Here is a 17,756-nt window from a genome sequence, read left to right as displayed (position 1 = left end):
TCACTCATGATGAAAAATAATTCAAAACCCGATTTTTGCTTGAAAAATGAGGCATTCATGAGAAATAAATAATATAAAGCAGGATTCCATTTGAAAATTGATGCTTTCGTGAGTAATAGTATCAAAAATAGAATTCCATTTTAGGATTGAAAAACATTAAAACAATAATTGTAACATTATAGAACCTATTAACGTAACTTGTGAGGTTTCAAATTTCTTGAAGTAGAAATTCAAGAATGTAAAACAATCATGTGACGATAAGGAGAAGTGAGTAATAGATCATGAAAGTAGCTTGTAACATTAATGAAATTGTAAAACTGAAATTGTGAATTTGAGATGAGATATTAATGGAAAATGCGAAAATTTGAGTATTCGAATAAATTGTTAAGAGATTAAATTGGGAAGCGGATATTCTCGAATTAACGAGATAGTCTTATTCCAAATTACATATAAGATAGGGTGGATCATTGGAGTATCCACAAATTACAAGGGATTTTCCTAGCTCCATGAAATCGTTATAATAATATGAAACAAGTAAATTGAATTATCCATGGTTTATCATGGAAGTTCAACCAAATAAATAACGAATATTCACTTATTAGTGAAAATGAAAATGAATTATGAAATATTATATAAAATAAAAACGATAGGCTAGAAATGCATGAACCACCATGACTATTCCAACAAATTGGTAAAGTTGTCATTAAAATTTATAAATTGAAACATTCATAATTCGCAAGATTATCGAAACAATATACCAAAAATTGAGGTAAGGTGTTGAAATATCCACGCATCACTGTGGAATTTCAACTAAATACTGAAATTCGATAAAAATGAACATGGTTGTTGAGATACCCACGAATCACCGTTGATTTTCAACAAAACAACGTGAAAATGTCATAAAATTGAAATGGGTAACTGAATTATCCATTGGTCACCGTGTGAATTTAATTAAATAATGGAAAATTTAATTTAACGATGACAATTAAATCGGACAATTAAAATTCAAATTGAATAGTGGAAATTATATTAAATAATGGAAAATTCAATTTAATAATAGAACTTAAAGAAAATAGTAGAATAATGGAATTTCAACAAAAAAGATTTTTTTTTATATCAGAATGGGTTGAGAAAACTTACATTGACATTGTGAAAACCAATTTGAAAATTTGAAAACGAGTACTTGGGATACCCAACAACACATATTTAGGAAATCAAAGAAATTCATATATAGGAGGAAGTTGAATTAGCTCATGTATCACCATGGATTTCTTCCAACAAAATGAGTAATTATAATTTATATCAATAATGAAAACCGATATTAAACCTTAATTGTTGAAACATCAATGTATCACCATGTATCTCCATGAATTTAATGCTACAACAAAAGTTTAAATAAGATTTTTAATGATTATAGAATAACTTTAAATTTGAGGATAGGGCTATACAAAATAAATTTGAAAACTTCAAATAAAGTGTGATATGAATTTCTTAAAATTTGAGTACGAGTCGGATTTCGAGAATTTGAAATATCGTAAATAATGTGAGATTAAACTAAAATAGTTGAAGGATTTAAAACATTGGGAATTACTTGAGAATTAAATAATTTGAGGTTTTTGAAATATTGCGGATAATTTAAAAATAAATTAATTTAAATAAATAAAATATGAATCATAAAGAAAATATTGATTATTATTCAAAAATTAGAACTTTTCACGAATCATTGTGGCATTTTGTGTTTTAAGAATTAAATAAAATAAAGTCATTAAAGTAATTCAATTTAATGAGTTGGGTCTTCCATGAGCCTTCCGTGACATTTTTAATGTCCCAACTAATTAACAAATCGTTGAGATAAGGGAGTTGAACCATGAGCGTTCTATAGCATTTTAAATGGTTCAACTAAATAACGAATTGTCAAAACAATTAAGTTGGTCGGCCCATGAGCGTTCCATGGCATTTTAACTGATCTAACTAAACAACGAATTAACGTAACCAAATATGAGTGACTGGAGCATCTCGTTACCACCACGGATAATAATGTTCCGACAAAACATAAAAATAAAAACGGGTTGAGAAATAGATAGTTGGAGTGTACATGGAGTGACATGGGTTTTTCACCTAACTAAACAATTAATAATAATAATAATAGTAATAATATTATATACCAGGCTAGAACCATGTTCTACACGGATGAAAAATATAATAAAAATAAATAATTATTATATGTAATACGTAAATTCAATTGTTTCATATAATAATTTTTATTTATGACTTTTTTTATTAAGTTTTTGATATATTATGAACAATAATTTTAAGTTGAAAACCAAATCTTGATGTTTGATTTATTTCAAATAAAACATTCATACCGATATTGTTATATTCAATATTGTGTGTATAAAAATGATAGTTAAAACAAAATGTTGTCACAAATTTAAAAACTAAATTTACAAAGACTAAGGTTTTGTTATAAAAGAAACTAAATAAAATATATTATATTTTAAATAAGGAGAGAAACGATGAGAAATCTTAAATGGCTGTGTTAAAAAGATATGAGAAGACAATGTCATATTGTAAATTATGAAAATGTTAACAATTAAATATACTTTTGGTTTTATACTTGAAGAGACATCACATTTATATATGTTAAGTCAAGAAATCAAACACAATTATCATTTTGGTGGAGTTAGTAAGCACATTTGGTTTGAAACATGAGGTCTTGGGTTTGAAACCCGTATCACACAATAATATATTTTTTAAAATTTTATAAAGCCTTACGGGTCATGGGTTATTATAGGAAAACGGTTCATGGGTGATAATATAATAGGAAATAGTGGCATGACATCTACTTAGCATCTTATGTGTAGTGCCTAGTTAAATGCAATGTGGACAACTTGTGTTGCTTTAATAGTATAGTTAGATTTGGAATCTTCCGAATTTAGCCACGTATCAACGTGAATTTAGTTTTTATATAAGGAATGTAATCGTTTAACCGGTTATGTTAACCGCTTAAAGTTTCGGTCATATCACATTTGTTCCACTTTGGCCTATAAGATCGAGTACTGTGGTCGGGTTATCCTCCAGGAAAGGAAAATCATCTTTACTTTGATTCTCGGAATCATTTTGCCAAGGCCTAACTCATAGTTCTCTCCCCCTTCCGGTTACTACGAGAACTTGTCATACTCCCTTGCTTTTAGGTGAAGGAGTAAAAACAAAATAGGGAATTCTTAAGGAATTTCCCAAAATTAAAAACAATCTACAAATTTAAAGAAATAATTTTGAGAATGAGGCATAGCTTCAGAGTTTGTATGTGAATGTACACGATTAAATAATAAAAACTAATAAATATTTTATAAGTTGTAAACACATAAATAAGCATATAAAGCAATCAAGTAAGCACGTACATGGTCCTAAGCATGTTACTAGGACGTTTCTAACGACCTATCTACGAGGGAATGTCGGGGTGCGAACCGTTGGTTCGTAGCTCACAAGATACAATCGTACAATTTAAATATGACAATATCTAATTTATTTATTTCAAAATTCAACCAGGTACACCATATTCAAACAATTACAAAACAAATCCAAAATACACCAAATATCTCAAATAATAAAACCAAACGTAATAGTCTTTTTATTAAATTAACTTAAGGCATCTCTAAATGATTTTTCACCTTCGCTTCAAACCAGATAATAACCTGCATATGCGTACAAAATAGCATAGTTTGTCAACAAGAGGTTGAGTGAGAAAATCACCAGTTTTGACACAATAATAATATATGAATAAATGAGCAAAACTGATATTGTGAGCATAAATCAATCAAACCATGAGCAAATAGTTGGTGTCAGCTGACCATTTCCTAGCGAATCGGGCTTTTGTTACTATGAAAGTCGTATGATCATACTATAATGTAATTATGATGGACCTCTCCGAATGCGATAAAATAGATCAACAAAACAAATAGCAATTAGTCATTTAATCGATCAACACACAATACTCACAGTTTTCTAGTTGAATAATAGATAATATACAATATATGAGTAGGTACGTATAAGTCCCCAAAACAGTTGTCAAAATCAATAAGAAAACGAGGGGAATGATTTCTCCCCTTAATACTTAGGCGAGTTTAGAGATAATATATAATAATAACGAGAAACCGAACATTTAGCGCGCTAACTTAGTTGATCTAAATGAACCTGATACTTGAGACGATAAACTAGAATTAAAACTGAGAATATTGCTATTGGAATCAGGTTAAATGGAGTTGTAAAACTCAAGTTATGAGTTTTTAAAGACTTAAGCGAGCTTGTACTGTTTAGAATCTGAACTCCGAGTCAGTATTCGGGTTCTGACCAATACACTCAAAATTTAATGAGGAACAAAAAAGTCTTCTGGCCTGAATGCTATTTTTGACCAGAAGGTTGAGTAATCAAATAGTCAAAGGATTTGACTATTATTCCCTTAAACGGGTCGGGATCAAATTGACCACCGAGACTCCCTCAATATGAAAAATTGATTGAGGGCTTTTTTTCTACAGATAAAAATCTACAATATTGAAGAAGACAACTTACCCCGGAGATGTAGAGAATGATGAGAAATTCGTGGTCAAAGAGGTCTTGAACACCAAAGTCAACCTAGAGCTCGATCAATTTTGAAGAAATAATAAAGGGAGAGAGGAAATCGTGAGTTTTGAGGGAGGTGGCTGAGTTGCAGCAATGTTTTGGGTTTGAAGAAGACAGATGAAGGTTCTTAAGGCTTCATTTATATAGGAAATGTAAAATAACACTAATTTTAGTCAAAAGAACTCGTTTAAGTAAGATATCTCGTTTAATGACCAATTTAGACAAAATAAAAGCCAATATTCGTTCTTGAGGAAGGGAAAACATATGTGGGCATGTACCAGGTCTAAGAGAGTTTTCTTAGAGCTAAAAACACGAGATCGGGTCGAAAAATAAGCGATTTAGCATTAAATACAAAGTTTGACCAAACCAAACAAACTAATCTGGTCTGCAGACCTGGTCGCGCTATGCAGTCAGGTTGGGCCTTCTTCCTCGCATGGCGCGGTGTGGTGGGAGGTCTAGTAACTTTCATTTTGGTCAATTTTAGTCCCTGAGGTTCCCAAATGTCCTTTTTGGCCTTTTTTTCTTAGAGATTTTAAGTAATAAATGACAAGTTTAAATAGCATAGAGAGTATGAAATGAAAATACACATTTAGATACTTATAAATGCGTGATTTTATTAATAACCAAGATACGAATTACATTTCCGAATTAGTTAAACAAATACGAAAACGAATACGAAAGATCCGAAATGTTACAATAAACAAATAAACGGACAAGAAACAATAAAGTTTTTTAGGTAGGAGATTATAAAGTAAAATCGCAATCAATATTAGCATTGTAGTGGCTAACACGAAAACTGGTTGAATCATTTTTCAAAATATTATCTTGAGTAATCTTGAGAAGAAAAGTTTTGTATTTATGAAAAAAATAAGATTGATAATTGGCTATTTATAGTAGAAAATGTATAATCATTTTATAATGACTCTATGACCGTTACATCAACGGTTATATATAAAAATTATATGTATAGATATAAAAACAATTTTGTAAGTAATAGAATAAATGTTATATAATTGACAAGTAACTAAATAAGATGTAAATTTAATGTGCAGAATAATAAAAATGAACTTATTAGTATACATGAAAAAATGTTAGTACATGAATAAAAGTTATTGCGCATAAATAAATGCTAGTTTGCATAAACAAAGTTACTTGACATAAATAAAAGTTAGGTGCATAATTAAAAGTTTGATGCATAATTAGATATTAGATGTATAAATAAAATTTAAAAATATAAATAAAGGTTAGATACATAAATAAAAGTTAGAGAATTAGTAAATAAAGGTTAGAGTGTTAATAGTCCCATAATTAGTAAAAGTTCATAGCGAGATGCCTTTTATATTTGTTTCGTTTATCATTATAATTATCTTTTTTAATCATTATTAACGTTGTGTTTACCTTGATTATGATTGATGTCTTATTACTTGGTGATCTTCTTGATTAAGACATAAACGAGTCATGCTAATAACGTGTTATAATATAACAATAACTAACACAAAATTAATATTATTTTTTAACACAAGATTAATGTTATTTTTTAGAACTTTTAGAGAGATTTAGAAGGGAAATAAGTAGATAATATATATGGAAGAGTATACATGGAGGTGCATTTTTCTTATTTGCCATGGAGATAGTATTTATACTATAAATACATATATACTATTTGGAAGACAAGAGATAACTATTTAGGAGACAGCTGGGTTAATAATTTTCATCTTTAGATTTTGAAAAGTGGCCATCCAATAATTCTTGATATTTCATAACACAAAATTATTTATACCTAAATTCATTATTTTTGGCCAACTTTCTTTCAACGCGAAAATTTTCAAGCTCAAATGGCAAATACGGAAAAAACCGAAACCAAATTGAAAATCGAAAAATCAAAACCGAAAAAACAAAAACTGAGCAGTTTCAAAAATCCAAAAACCTAAGTTTTGGTTTTAAGTTTGGTTTTTGCTCAAACCACACCGAACTGCACCAGACACACCCTACGTTGGATATTTAAAATTGTCGACGATCACAATTTGGATAATTAGCGAAGGATATGTTATCGTTGGTGAAACATACAACATAAATCTATCTCATGTAATATGTTGGCTATAAGGTTTTATGTGAATCTTCCCTCAATATCCGTTGATAAACACTTGTCGGTTGAGTGGTTAGTAAGGCGTTCTCTTAGTCTACCTGTTACAGTGCCTCTATCGATGGCCCTTCGATAAAGACGATTGGTGATTTGTTAGTCTTTACATAATCTTTTTCCTAGAGGCCTTTATAGACAGATTACTCACGGACCCTATTTTAATCAAAGATATTTTAATTAATATTAAGATGTCCATCAATGAATATGTGATAAATGAACTTTTTAAGGAAACCTAAACGAATAGCATTCACCCATTAAGCAATTGGTGTGACATATAGTTAAATCTAACTTTTGTAAAACTCTTTAAATAGAAAGTTAGAAACTTCATTTATTTATCAACTTGGATCTAGCTAGAAAATAGAATGAGCTAACAAACCTGTTTCAGAAAAATTAGTATCGCATTAACTCCACCAATATGCCAAATGAAGTGAAGATGATGTCAATGAAGTCAAACAAGATAACACTTTCTCTTAATAAAACTACTATTTAGTAACCAAACGTATATTCTAATATACTTGCCCAAAAAATCGCTAAAACAATAAAGACGCATTTCTCTTTCAATGTGGAGCCCACGGTTTTGTTGGCCACATATTTATTTTTTTAATTACCGAATATATTCCTCTCACTATTATTCTTGATGTATTTTACAATTTATAGGTGAAACTAATTAAACCTCTATTTTCAAAGTTTCAATAATATATATTTTATAATTTTTCTAGTACTATAGTTCAGATAATGTTGCTACATGGATCTGTCGAGTTGAAATCAGGATCGTTATAGCAACCATGGAGATAATTAATAAGCTACAATTCGTCTTCTCCATTTAATCTTAAGAGGTAAAATACAACACAGAAGCTTGCCAGAAGAATTCCAAGGTCAAGCCCAAAATAACTCTCTGATGCTCAAGTCAGTACAGGATTCATCAAAATTCTTACGTATATGCATCACTATAAGAGTAGCAGAGAATGCGAGCATATTGGGTTATTGCAAGGACTGATGACAATGTGTTGGCTTTGAGACGAGTTTAGGTAATCCAACTTCATATCTGACTGTAAAAGTTTGTCCAATATGTAACCAAAACCCATCTAGTAGTTATCGGGCAATCAGTGTTGGGCATCGGGCATACTATACTAGCGCGTGGGTTTTCACGTCTTATTGGATATATTATATATCGTATAATTAAAAATAAATCGGGTATATTATATACCATATATACTTAAGATAGATGGGGTTGAGGACTATGAATAAAACTGGGTAAACAAGTATATGTTATCGAGTAATCGGGTCAAGTAAACGTGTATATCACCAAATCCTATACCCGTGAAAAATTTCAAAAGCAATCCTATACGCGGTCATATACCCTTACCCGACTATATATGTCTTGGGTATTCCCATTGGATATGAGTTTCACTATCTATATGCATTCGGGTAGAAGAAGATGATGTTTACCATGAAGATGAAATGTCCTATATATATATAAACAAAAACTCTAAAATCCTACGTGTCGTGATGTGGTCGCCCCCCCCCCCCCCTTTTATGGAAGCCACCAGATTACTTGATTTTTAAATGGAGGTTTCTCATTGATTTAACCCAAATTCATGGGTATGGGTCTTACCAAAACCAGATAGCTCTTAAACGGGTTATAACATCTCATTAAATTAAAAATTATTCTTACCAATTATTTGATAGCAAAATCCTATAAAATAGGGATACACTAAAATTTAATTTCTAATTTAAAAAGAAAAAGATATTATTTATAATTAATAAATAATTTTATAGTAAAAAACATAAGCGGGTCATGGGTCACCAAATGCATACAGCTTTTAAACGGGTTATAACATATCAATTTTTTATGAAACTCTTTTATCATCAAACCCTAAATATATTATTAACTTTCTTATAATAAAGAAAATTAAAATCCAAAAAATAAATATTAAAAAACGAAAAATGTAAAACAACCGTTCTCTCAAGCCATCAGATTGTTTTATTTGTAAATGATGGTTTCTCACGCATTTGACTCGAATTCACAGGTAAAGGTCTCACCAAACCCATATAGCTCTTAAACGGGTTATAACACATCGTTATATTAAAAATTAATCTCATCAAATATTTGATATGAAAATCCTATAAAATAGGGATATACTAAAAATTAATATCCTATTTTATTTAAAAAAAAGATATTATTTATAATTAAGAAACAATCTTATAATAAAGAAAATAAATGGGTAATGGATATCACCAAACCCAGTTAGCTTTCAAACCAGATTATAACATATCATTTATTTGTGAAACCATTTCATCATCAAACCTCAAGTATATTAATTGTTAACTTTCTTACAATACATAAAATTCAAATTCAAATATACATATATAAATATTGAAAACGAATAATGTAAAACAACCACCGTAATACGGGGGATAAAATCTAGTCTTAAATAATCGAAACCTTTAAAAACTCTCTGGTTGTTTCCTACATTATCTCAAGCATCATATTGCTTTATTTATAAACGGATACTTCTCATGCATTGAACCCGAATTCACGAGTATGGGTCTCACCAAACCCAAATAGCCCTTAAACGAGTTATAACATCTCATTAAATCAAAAATTAATCTCACCAAATATTTGATATGAAAACCCTATAAAATAGGGATATACTAAAAATTAATATCCGATTAAAAAAAAGATATTATTCATAATTAAGAAACAATTTTATTGTAAAAAATAAGTGGGTCATGGGTCTCACCAAACTCAGATAGCTTTTAAATCCGGTTATATAATCTCATTTATTTGTGAATCTCTTTCATCAACAAATCCAAAGTACATTATTAACTTTCTTGCAATAAATAAAATAAAAATTCAAAAAATTATATAAATATTAGAAACAAATAATGTAAAGCAACCCGTAATACGGGGGATAAAAGCTAGTATACACACACACACACACACACACACACACACACACTAGATTTTATCCCCCGTATTACGGGGGGTTGTTTTACATTATTCGTTTTATATTTATATATGTATATTTGGATTTTAATTTTATTTATTGTAAGAAAGTTAAATATAATATACTTGAGGTTTGATGATGAAATTGTTTCACAAATAAATGATATGTTATAATCCGGTTTAAAAGCTATCTGGGTTTGGTGATACCCATTACCCGTTTATTTTCTTTATTATAAAATTGTTTCTTAATTATAAATAATATCTTTTTTTAAAATAAAATCAGTATAATCCTATTATAGGATTTTCATATCAAATATTTTATGAGATTAATTTTTAATATAATGAGATGTTATAACCCGTTTAAGAGCTATCTGGGTTTGGTGAGACCTTTACCTGTGAATTCGGGTAAAATGCGTGAGAAACCTTCATTTACAAATAAAGTAATCTAATGGCTTGTGAGAATGGTTGTTTTACATTTTTCGTTTTTTAATATTTACTTTTTGGATTTTAATTTTCTTTATTATAAGAAAGTTAATAATATACTTAGGGTTTGATGATGAAAGAGTTTCATAAAAAAATCATATGTTATAACCCGTTTAAAAGCTATCTGCATTTGGTGACCCATAACCCGCTTATGTTTTTTACTGTAAAAGTATTTATTAATTATAAATAATATCTTTTTCTTTTTAAATTAGAAATTAAATTTTAGTGTATCCCTATTTTATAGGATTTTCCTATCAAATAATTGGTAAGAATAATTTTTAATTTAATGAGATGTTATAACCCGTTTAAGAGCTATCTGGTTTTGGTAAGACCCATACCCATGAATTTGGGTTAAATCAATAAGAGACCTACATTTAAAAATCAAGCAATCTAGTGGCTTCCATAAAAGAGGGGAGCGACCACATCGCGACACATAAGATTTTTGGGTTTTCATTTATATATATAGAGAGAGAGAGAGGTAGATGGCATAAAATTTTAACGAGTAATTACGTGCTAGGCTCAACTAGTTACGGGTATATACTTCAACTTCCTTGGGTCTAGTTTGATGTATTTTAAGTTGGGCGCCGAGCTTTTGTTCGTTAATCATAAGGAATGGTCTTTAATATTAACAGTTAATATATAATTAACTAGTTTTAGAGCCCGTGTTATACACAAGATAATCCAAATTATAAAGTTATAAGTAAAAAATAATAATTACATAGCGTATATGAAATAAAATATATTATATCTATGCTTGTATCTATACAATGTGTATATAAATTGATTTTATTTATATCACAAAATGGTTTTTTTAAATGAACTTAATAAAAAAATGTCCGTGTAAAATTGTACCCGAGAATGCTTCTTTCTATTGAAAAATTTATTCTCGGTGTCATATATGTATAATTGAAAGAATTTTGGTTATAAACCAATTTCGAAAATAAGACTTCTCATACGATAGTTCTAACCACTCAGCCTAAATACAAAAGAGGCATTACCTATTTTGATATATTTATCAATTTACCACCCATCAAAGGAAAGTAGGATATTAAATTGTAACATTAGATGTTCTTCAAGAACTATGTTTTTCTGAGCTACACCATAAAAAAGATGTTGATGAGTTTCAGAGGGCTTCTCGACTTTGTCATAATGACAATATAAAAAATAACATGTTAACCCATTCAATTTTGTGAATATTTTGTTTCATTTGAGCATAGTTTTGCATGACATGCTTCCCATACAACGTTCTGATCACCATTGAAGGAAAAATTAATGTTGACATATATAAATATTTGAAATTTTGATAAAAGTTAGAAGCATTAATAGGCATGGGGGTGGCATGTCGAAAATGTTGCAATCTTTTCTTAAGTTTTAATAGTTGAGGGAAAAATAGTCAATTTGCCAAATCCCGAACCTTTTGTAAGGCCTCGTTCCCGGTAACCCTACTTTGGCGTTGGATTTACTCATAAACATAGTTATAAAATCAGAGTTAATTAAAACTTTCACGGAATAATTAAACATTCACCATCATATTACAAAAACAGCAATTCTTGTCTCAAACAAAGTTGATTGTCTTAACATAACATCACAATTTATAACACTTCTATTCCAAGATGCCAATCTCTCCAGTCCCTGCCATGTGTCCCTCCTCACGCCAGCTGCCTCAGCCTATTTGCCTGCGTGCATACTAAAAGTCAGTTACGCTGTGTGAGTTTTAGTTTAACAGTTTACAGGATTATTCTTACACATTTTTTCATTTACATACAAATATTATTTGTAATACTCTTACATTATTCTTACAAATATACAATTATACATACATTCTTGCACAGATATTATAAGGGTCTACCACCCGACTTCTTGCACCGATATCGTAGAGTCAGCCGCTCTATTCTTGCCCAGGTATTAGAAGGGCCTGCCACCCTGACTCTTACTACACATTCCTTCTAGATTCTTACAAACATGTTAAGTTAAACAACTAACATATACAAGTTCTAACCTCTTTCTTTCATTCTTACATTAATCAGTTGCATTAATCACATAGATATATATCTTTCTTTCATTCTTGCATTAATCATTCACGTTAAGCACATAAGTATATATGTTACTATTCTTACAAGTATGCACACAGCCCCGAAACCATCTCAAAGAGAAATGGGGCTAGAACTCATCTGGAGATGATTTCTCTCACCGTCAATGGTAATGTCCTTCCTTAGCTATGCACGGCTAACTGTACAATACATTACGCGCGTCAATTATCCATTACTACTACTTCTTACATCTAAGTTAATTAAACCCGCGACTAACGGGGGTCCGGGGGCAGCGCCCCTGGTAGCGGGGTCTAGGGGCGGCAGCCCCTAGTAGGGTCCAAGGGGCAGAAAATTAATTTCATGGAATTTCGCTTCGCATGAAGCCTTTTTCGCTTCGCATTACTTTTTCGCTTCACATGAAGCCGTTTTCGCTTCGCATGACTTTTTCGCTTCACATGAAGCCTTTTTCCCTTGCATGACTTTTTTGCTTCGCATGAAGCCTTTTTCGCTTCGCATGACATTTTCGCTTCGCGTGGTCATGCGATGCGAAATCCTTATTTCGCTTCGCATGGTCATGCGATGCGAAATACTTATTTCGCTTCTCATGGCTGTGCGATGCGAAGTCGACTTATGCGAAAATAACCTTCTTTTCATTACTGATATTTTAAGCCAAATTGCTCCGTGACTCATCCTTAGGACTCGATTTTTACCCTTTTTATGGGTTTTTGGTCGTACCGACTTTGTATACCCGTGTTTTATGAGGTCCGAACATCACCTTTTTGTCCTATATCATACCCGTGAGGTTATAACTCACCAAGTTTATGTTTTTCTTACATCTTACAACCCGATCTACTAAGATATCGATTTGCATGTCGAAATCAACCACAAAACTTAACCTTGTTGGCCAAAACTCACCTTTGGCTTCGGGTTTGGTTCGGATCTGGACAACTCGAGGATCTGAACGTGTTCTTTTTGTTTGAAGACACTTGAACGCCAAGATCTTCCTTACTTTAGCCCGGATTCGGATTCGGGTCTTGAGAGAGAGTATATGTGTGTTCTAGGGAGTGTGTGTGTGTGTTGTGGGAAGAAAATGGTGAAAGGATGGGGGGATGGCCTTATATAGAGGGCTATGGACTCCACCACCCATTTCCTTTACCAAACCTAATCCTTATCCAAACACTTAACACACGACTAATTTAACGACACACAGTTAACAGCAAAACTTTCCGTTATTTATTATTTAACGAAAGTTGGATGTTACACCTTTTGATTATTTCAAAAAATGCTCTTAAAAATAAACTTGAAACCCGAATCATATTTAAAATTCTAACTTTCATACTTTTGACATTTTAAAGTCAACACTTTGAACCCATAACAAAATTGACGATAAATCTATTTTGCATTCTCAAACTTTTAAAAATACTCAAAATTTTCATTTTTGACCTGTAACAAATTTTGACCTAAATGTAGTTAACTTGTACCAAACAATCTATTTACCAACTTTTGACCCATAAAATCAAATTTAACTTCCACAAAAAAACCCGAAACAATTTTTATTTAAGAAATTTTTGGAATTCACCAAGTATTTGAAATATATAGTAAAATAATATGTTAATATTTATAGTTATAAAAATATATAGATATTATATAAATATAGTGTAAAAGGAAAGTGAATAATTATTGATTTATTACATATATTAGGGTATATTAGTTTTGGAGGGAAAAAATTATGAGAATTAATCAAAACAAGCTTTAGAATAGGTAGATGGCTTTGTAAACAATACAAGCTTTAGAATTTAATAAGAAAACCCTAATCAATTCGCCAGCGTATACAAGATCCAAAAAGTTTAACCTGTAGTTTGAGTTGTTGGATTTTCCTATACAAACAAACTTCAACCGATAACTAACCTCCAACTTCAATATTGTCTTCTACCTTCTCCCATTTCACTATTAAAACACCATTTCACCATAACCACTTTCATCCAGCTTCATTAATCTACAATGTTACATACCACCACTACTACTTCCTTATAGAATGACATCAACACTCTCATTACTGAAAGCTCATGCTTAAAACTCCAGCCTACGGCCTCCCATGAATATGATATTATTGAAAAAGTTGCACCACCACCGCCCCCTTCGCAATCTTCACTCTAATATGAATCTATTGAAAACCTTGTGGGAATCAATTTTCTATGATGAACTCGATAAAGCATTTATCACTCGTCATGAAAGTACAAGGGTGGTCGTATTGTAATTAGTTATAAGTATGTTTAAGTCATACTTAAACATGTATGTAAGTATAGGGGTTAGAGTGTCAAGTTGTTAAGTTTGCAACTGCCAAAAACACGTGTCTGTATATTATTGTTCTTGAAAGGTTGCAACCCTAAAATCACACCTCTTGGTGATCTATAAATAGGGGCAACATCAGAACGTTTATTTCATTCAATCCAAGTTCAAGTTATTCAAGAAAGATTGTTGTTCATTATCATTGTTCATATTATTAATCCTTTATCAAAGATCCAAGATTGGGCCAACAATTGATATCAGAGCATTAGGGTTTTCTTGAATTGATTATTATCTTGAACAATCGAAGATCATAGGAGCAGATTCCGGCCTGAAAGAAAGTGCAACAGCAGATTCCGGCGAACTACAGCAGTTCCGGCAAAACAGCAGTAGTTTCAGTGATATTTTTTCCAGAATCCGGCGAAGATTCCGGCAGGTTGATTTTCCAGCAAGTTTTCTGGGTTAAAATTTGAACAACGAAGGTCATAGACGGTGTTCTCTGTCAAATTCTTGAAGTTCAGGAGGCATCGTGGTAGTTTGTGTTTGCGGAATACTGTAAATCCGGCGATATCCGGTAAATAAAGGCGGGCACAACAGTGATTCATTACGAATACGAATCAGGAATCGAGGTTAAAGATCATATTTGATCGATTCCAACAAAAAAAGGAGTTTTGTTGAAGGACTAAACCGAAGAAAGATATACAGGGCTGATTCAGTTTGTCAGTACGTATAACATGTTTTTTCAGAAAAACGAATTTCGATTAAGGAATAATCGAGGGTGACTGAAGGAATAAGATTCGCGGGTTTTCGGTTAATACAAAATTCAGGTTTGCAAATTATATTCTTGAATTATGGTATTTTTAGTGTATAGAACCAGTTTTTCTATACGGGGATTGTGAAAACCTTAGTCAGTCAAGGTGAAGGTTATACAATTTGAGAGGATGTTAGATTCGGATTCACATCCGGATAACAAACGCAATGGTAACACACAAAGGGGTATGATCGCTGACCCATTATCAATGCCCAATTTTAAAGTCCACAAGCTATATTGTTTGGGCAATTCGAATCAAGATAATTCTTGAGGCGAACGGGTTATAGAAAACGATTGAACCTACTGAAGGTACGCAACTAGATGTTCAAAAGGACAAGGCAACAATTGCATACCTATATCAAGCGATACCAGAGGCAGTCATTCTGCAAGTGGCAAGTTGCAGAACAGCAAGAGAAGTGTGGGAAGCGTTGAGGAAGAGACATGTCGGTGTTGAATGAGTATAGAAGGCTCATTTACAATCGTTAATGGTGGAGTTCCAAATGATGCATATGTAGGAAGAAGAGTCACTAGACACCTTCATGGGGAGGATTAACACGTATGCCACAAAGGCAAGTGAACTGGGAAAATCCTTGGATGAATGATGTGTGGGTGAAAGAATGTGTTTTAAGTAAGTTATATCGTGTGTTTTATGTGTTTATATGCCTTGGACACGATTACTTTGAGTGGTTTTACATTTACAGGTGAGTGGAGCTTAAAGGAGCTAAATTGGCGCATATGAGTTGGAATGGAAATGAAGATTTTATTGCATGGAATGATAGAATTTGAAGACGAAGACGTAGCCGAAAACGGTGCGTAAAACGGAGCTATAACGAAGAAGTTATGGGCAAAACAGTGCAAGGGGGCCTATCACCGCAAGCAGGGGCGCTGATCAGGCAATTTTGGAAGAGAAGCCGCAAGTTGCAGCCATATGAGCACAAATTGCGGCCTAGTTCGTAAAAAGACGCGAATTTTAGGTTTTTGCCTCCATATATAAATATAACCTTAGGGTTACGAGAAGGGGACTTCTCCCAGCCGTTTTTGGGTATTAGGGGGCCATTTTCCACCATCCTAACACCTACTAATCACCACAATCATCCATGCTTTCATCCTTCCACACCATAATAAAGCTATTCAAGATGAAGATGCAAGGCTAAAGCTTCTGTGACCATCTCCGGGAGTAGGGTTGTGTTTGTAAGCAAGACCTTTTGTATTTTGAATCTTTGCATTGGAACTATAGTTGATCAATCTTTTGCGTTTGTTTGTGCATTCAATAGTTTTTCGTAATTGAATGTTTTGTGATTTTATCAGTTAATTGATTTGTGGTCATCAACTTTTAGGATTAGGTTCTTAGAGTCATTGACCCGTTTATCTCTAGCCATTAAATCACTTACATTTATCAAACCCTAAAACTGGTAATCAATTAGGTTATTATTCAACTAAGCCAATTGTTTGGATTAAGTTCTGATGATAAGTGAGGTCAAATATCTAGTCTTTTGATTATAGGTGTAAGCAAACGAGTTTTCCAAATAAGTTTAATCAATTGGTCTAGTTGCTTCACAACCTGAAACCCGGAGTTTGGTTACTTTTCTTTTAATTGTTTTACAACTAAATCAATGTTTAATCTGCTTGATATCGTATGTCCGCCTAGCATAATTATTTATTAAACATTAAGCTCGATTAGCACTTTCCACTGATTCCCTGTGGATTCGATACCTTACTTGCCCTTGCTAGTAAAGGTATTTTACAAATGTTTTTGATTGACCTTTCGACATCGATCAATGAACCCATGCTTGTACGGAAACTCTTAGAATCCATGCCAGATCAGTTTATCCAGATTGTTGCATCAATAGAGCAGAGTACCGACATAGATGAAGTTTCAATCGACGAAATAATTGGGAAATTGAAGACTTATGAAGAGCGGATAAAGCTCAAGAAAAGAGGCCCTAAAGACGGTCAAGACAAATTGTTGTACACACGCCACGACAACAATTCAAGCCGAGATAAGCGATTTGAAAATCATGGACGAGGAAAGTTTAACCCATCTAAAGGGAAATGGAAGGACAGGCAAAGTCCTAAGGAAGAAGGCTCGTCATGCAGACCTAAGACGAACAAGAATTGGAAGAAGTTCGACAAGAGAAAGGTCAGATGTGACAACTGTGAGAGGTTTGGACACTTTAAGTTGGGAATGCCCACAAAAAAAGTTGATGAAGCACAGTCAAACTTGGTGCAAGAAGATAAAGAACCAACACTGTTAATGGCAATCACTGTGGATGACAGTGAAAAAGTCCTGTTGAACAAGGGTGAAGTCCAACCCAAGATACATACGTCAACAAAAGAAAGTCTATGGTATTTAGACAATGGTGCTAGTAATCACATGACCGGAGTGAGGAGTCACTTCAAGGAGATTGATGAAGCAATTAGTGGTCGTGTTCGATT

The sequence above is a fragment of the Bidens hawaiensis genome, unplaced genomic scaffold, assembly GCF_021521415.1.
Source record: "Bidens hawaiensis isolate Kalapana, Puna unplaced genomic scaffold, B.hawaiensis_p1.1 tig00005523_1, whole genome shotgun sequence".
In the NCBI taxonomy this organism is placed as follows: domain Eukaryota; kingdom Viridiplantae; phylum Streptophyta; class Magnoliopsida; order Asterales; family Asteraceae; genus Bidens; species Bidens hawaiensis.
This window is presented reverse-complemented; position numbering follows the sequence as displayed.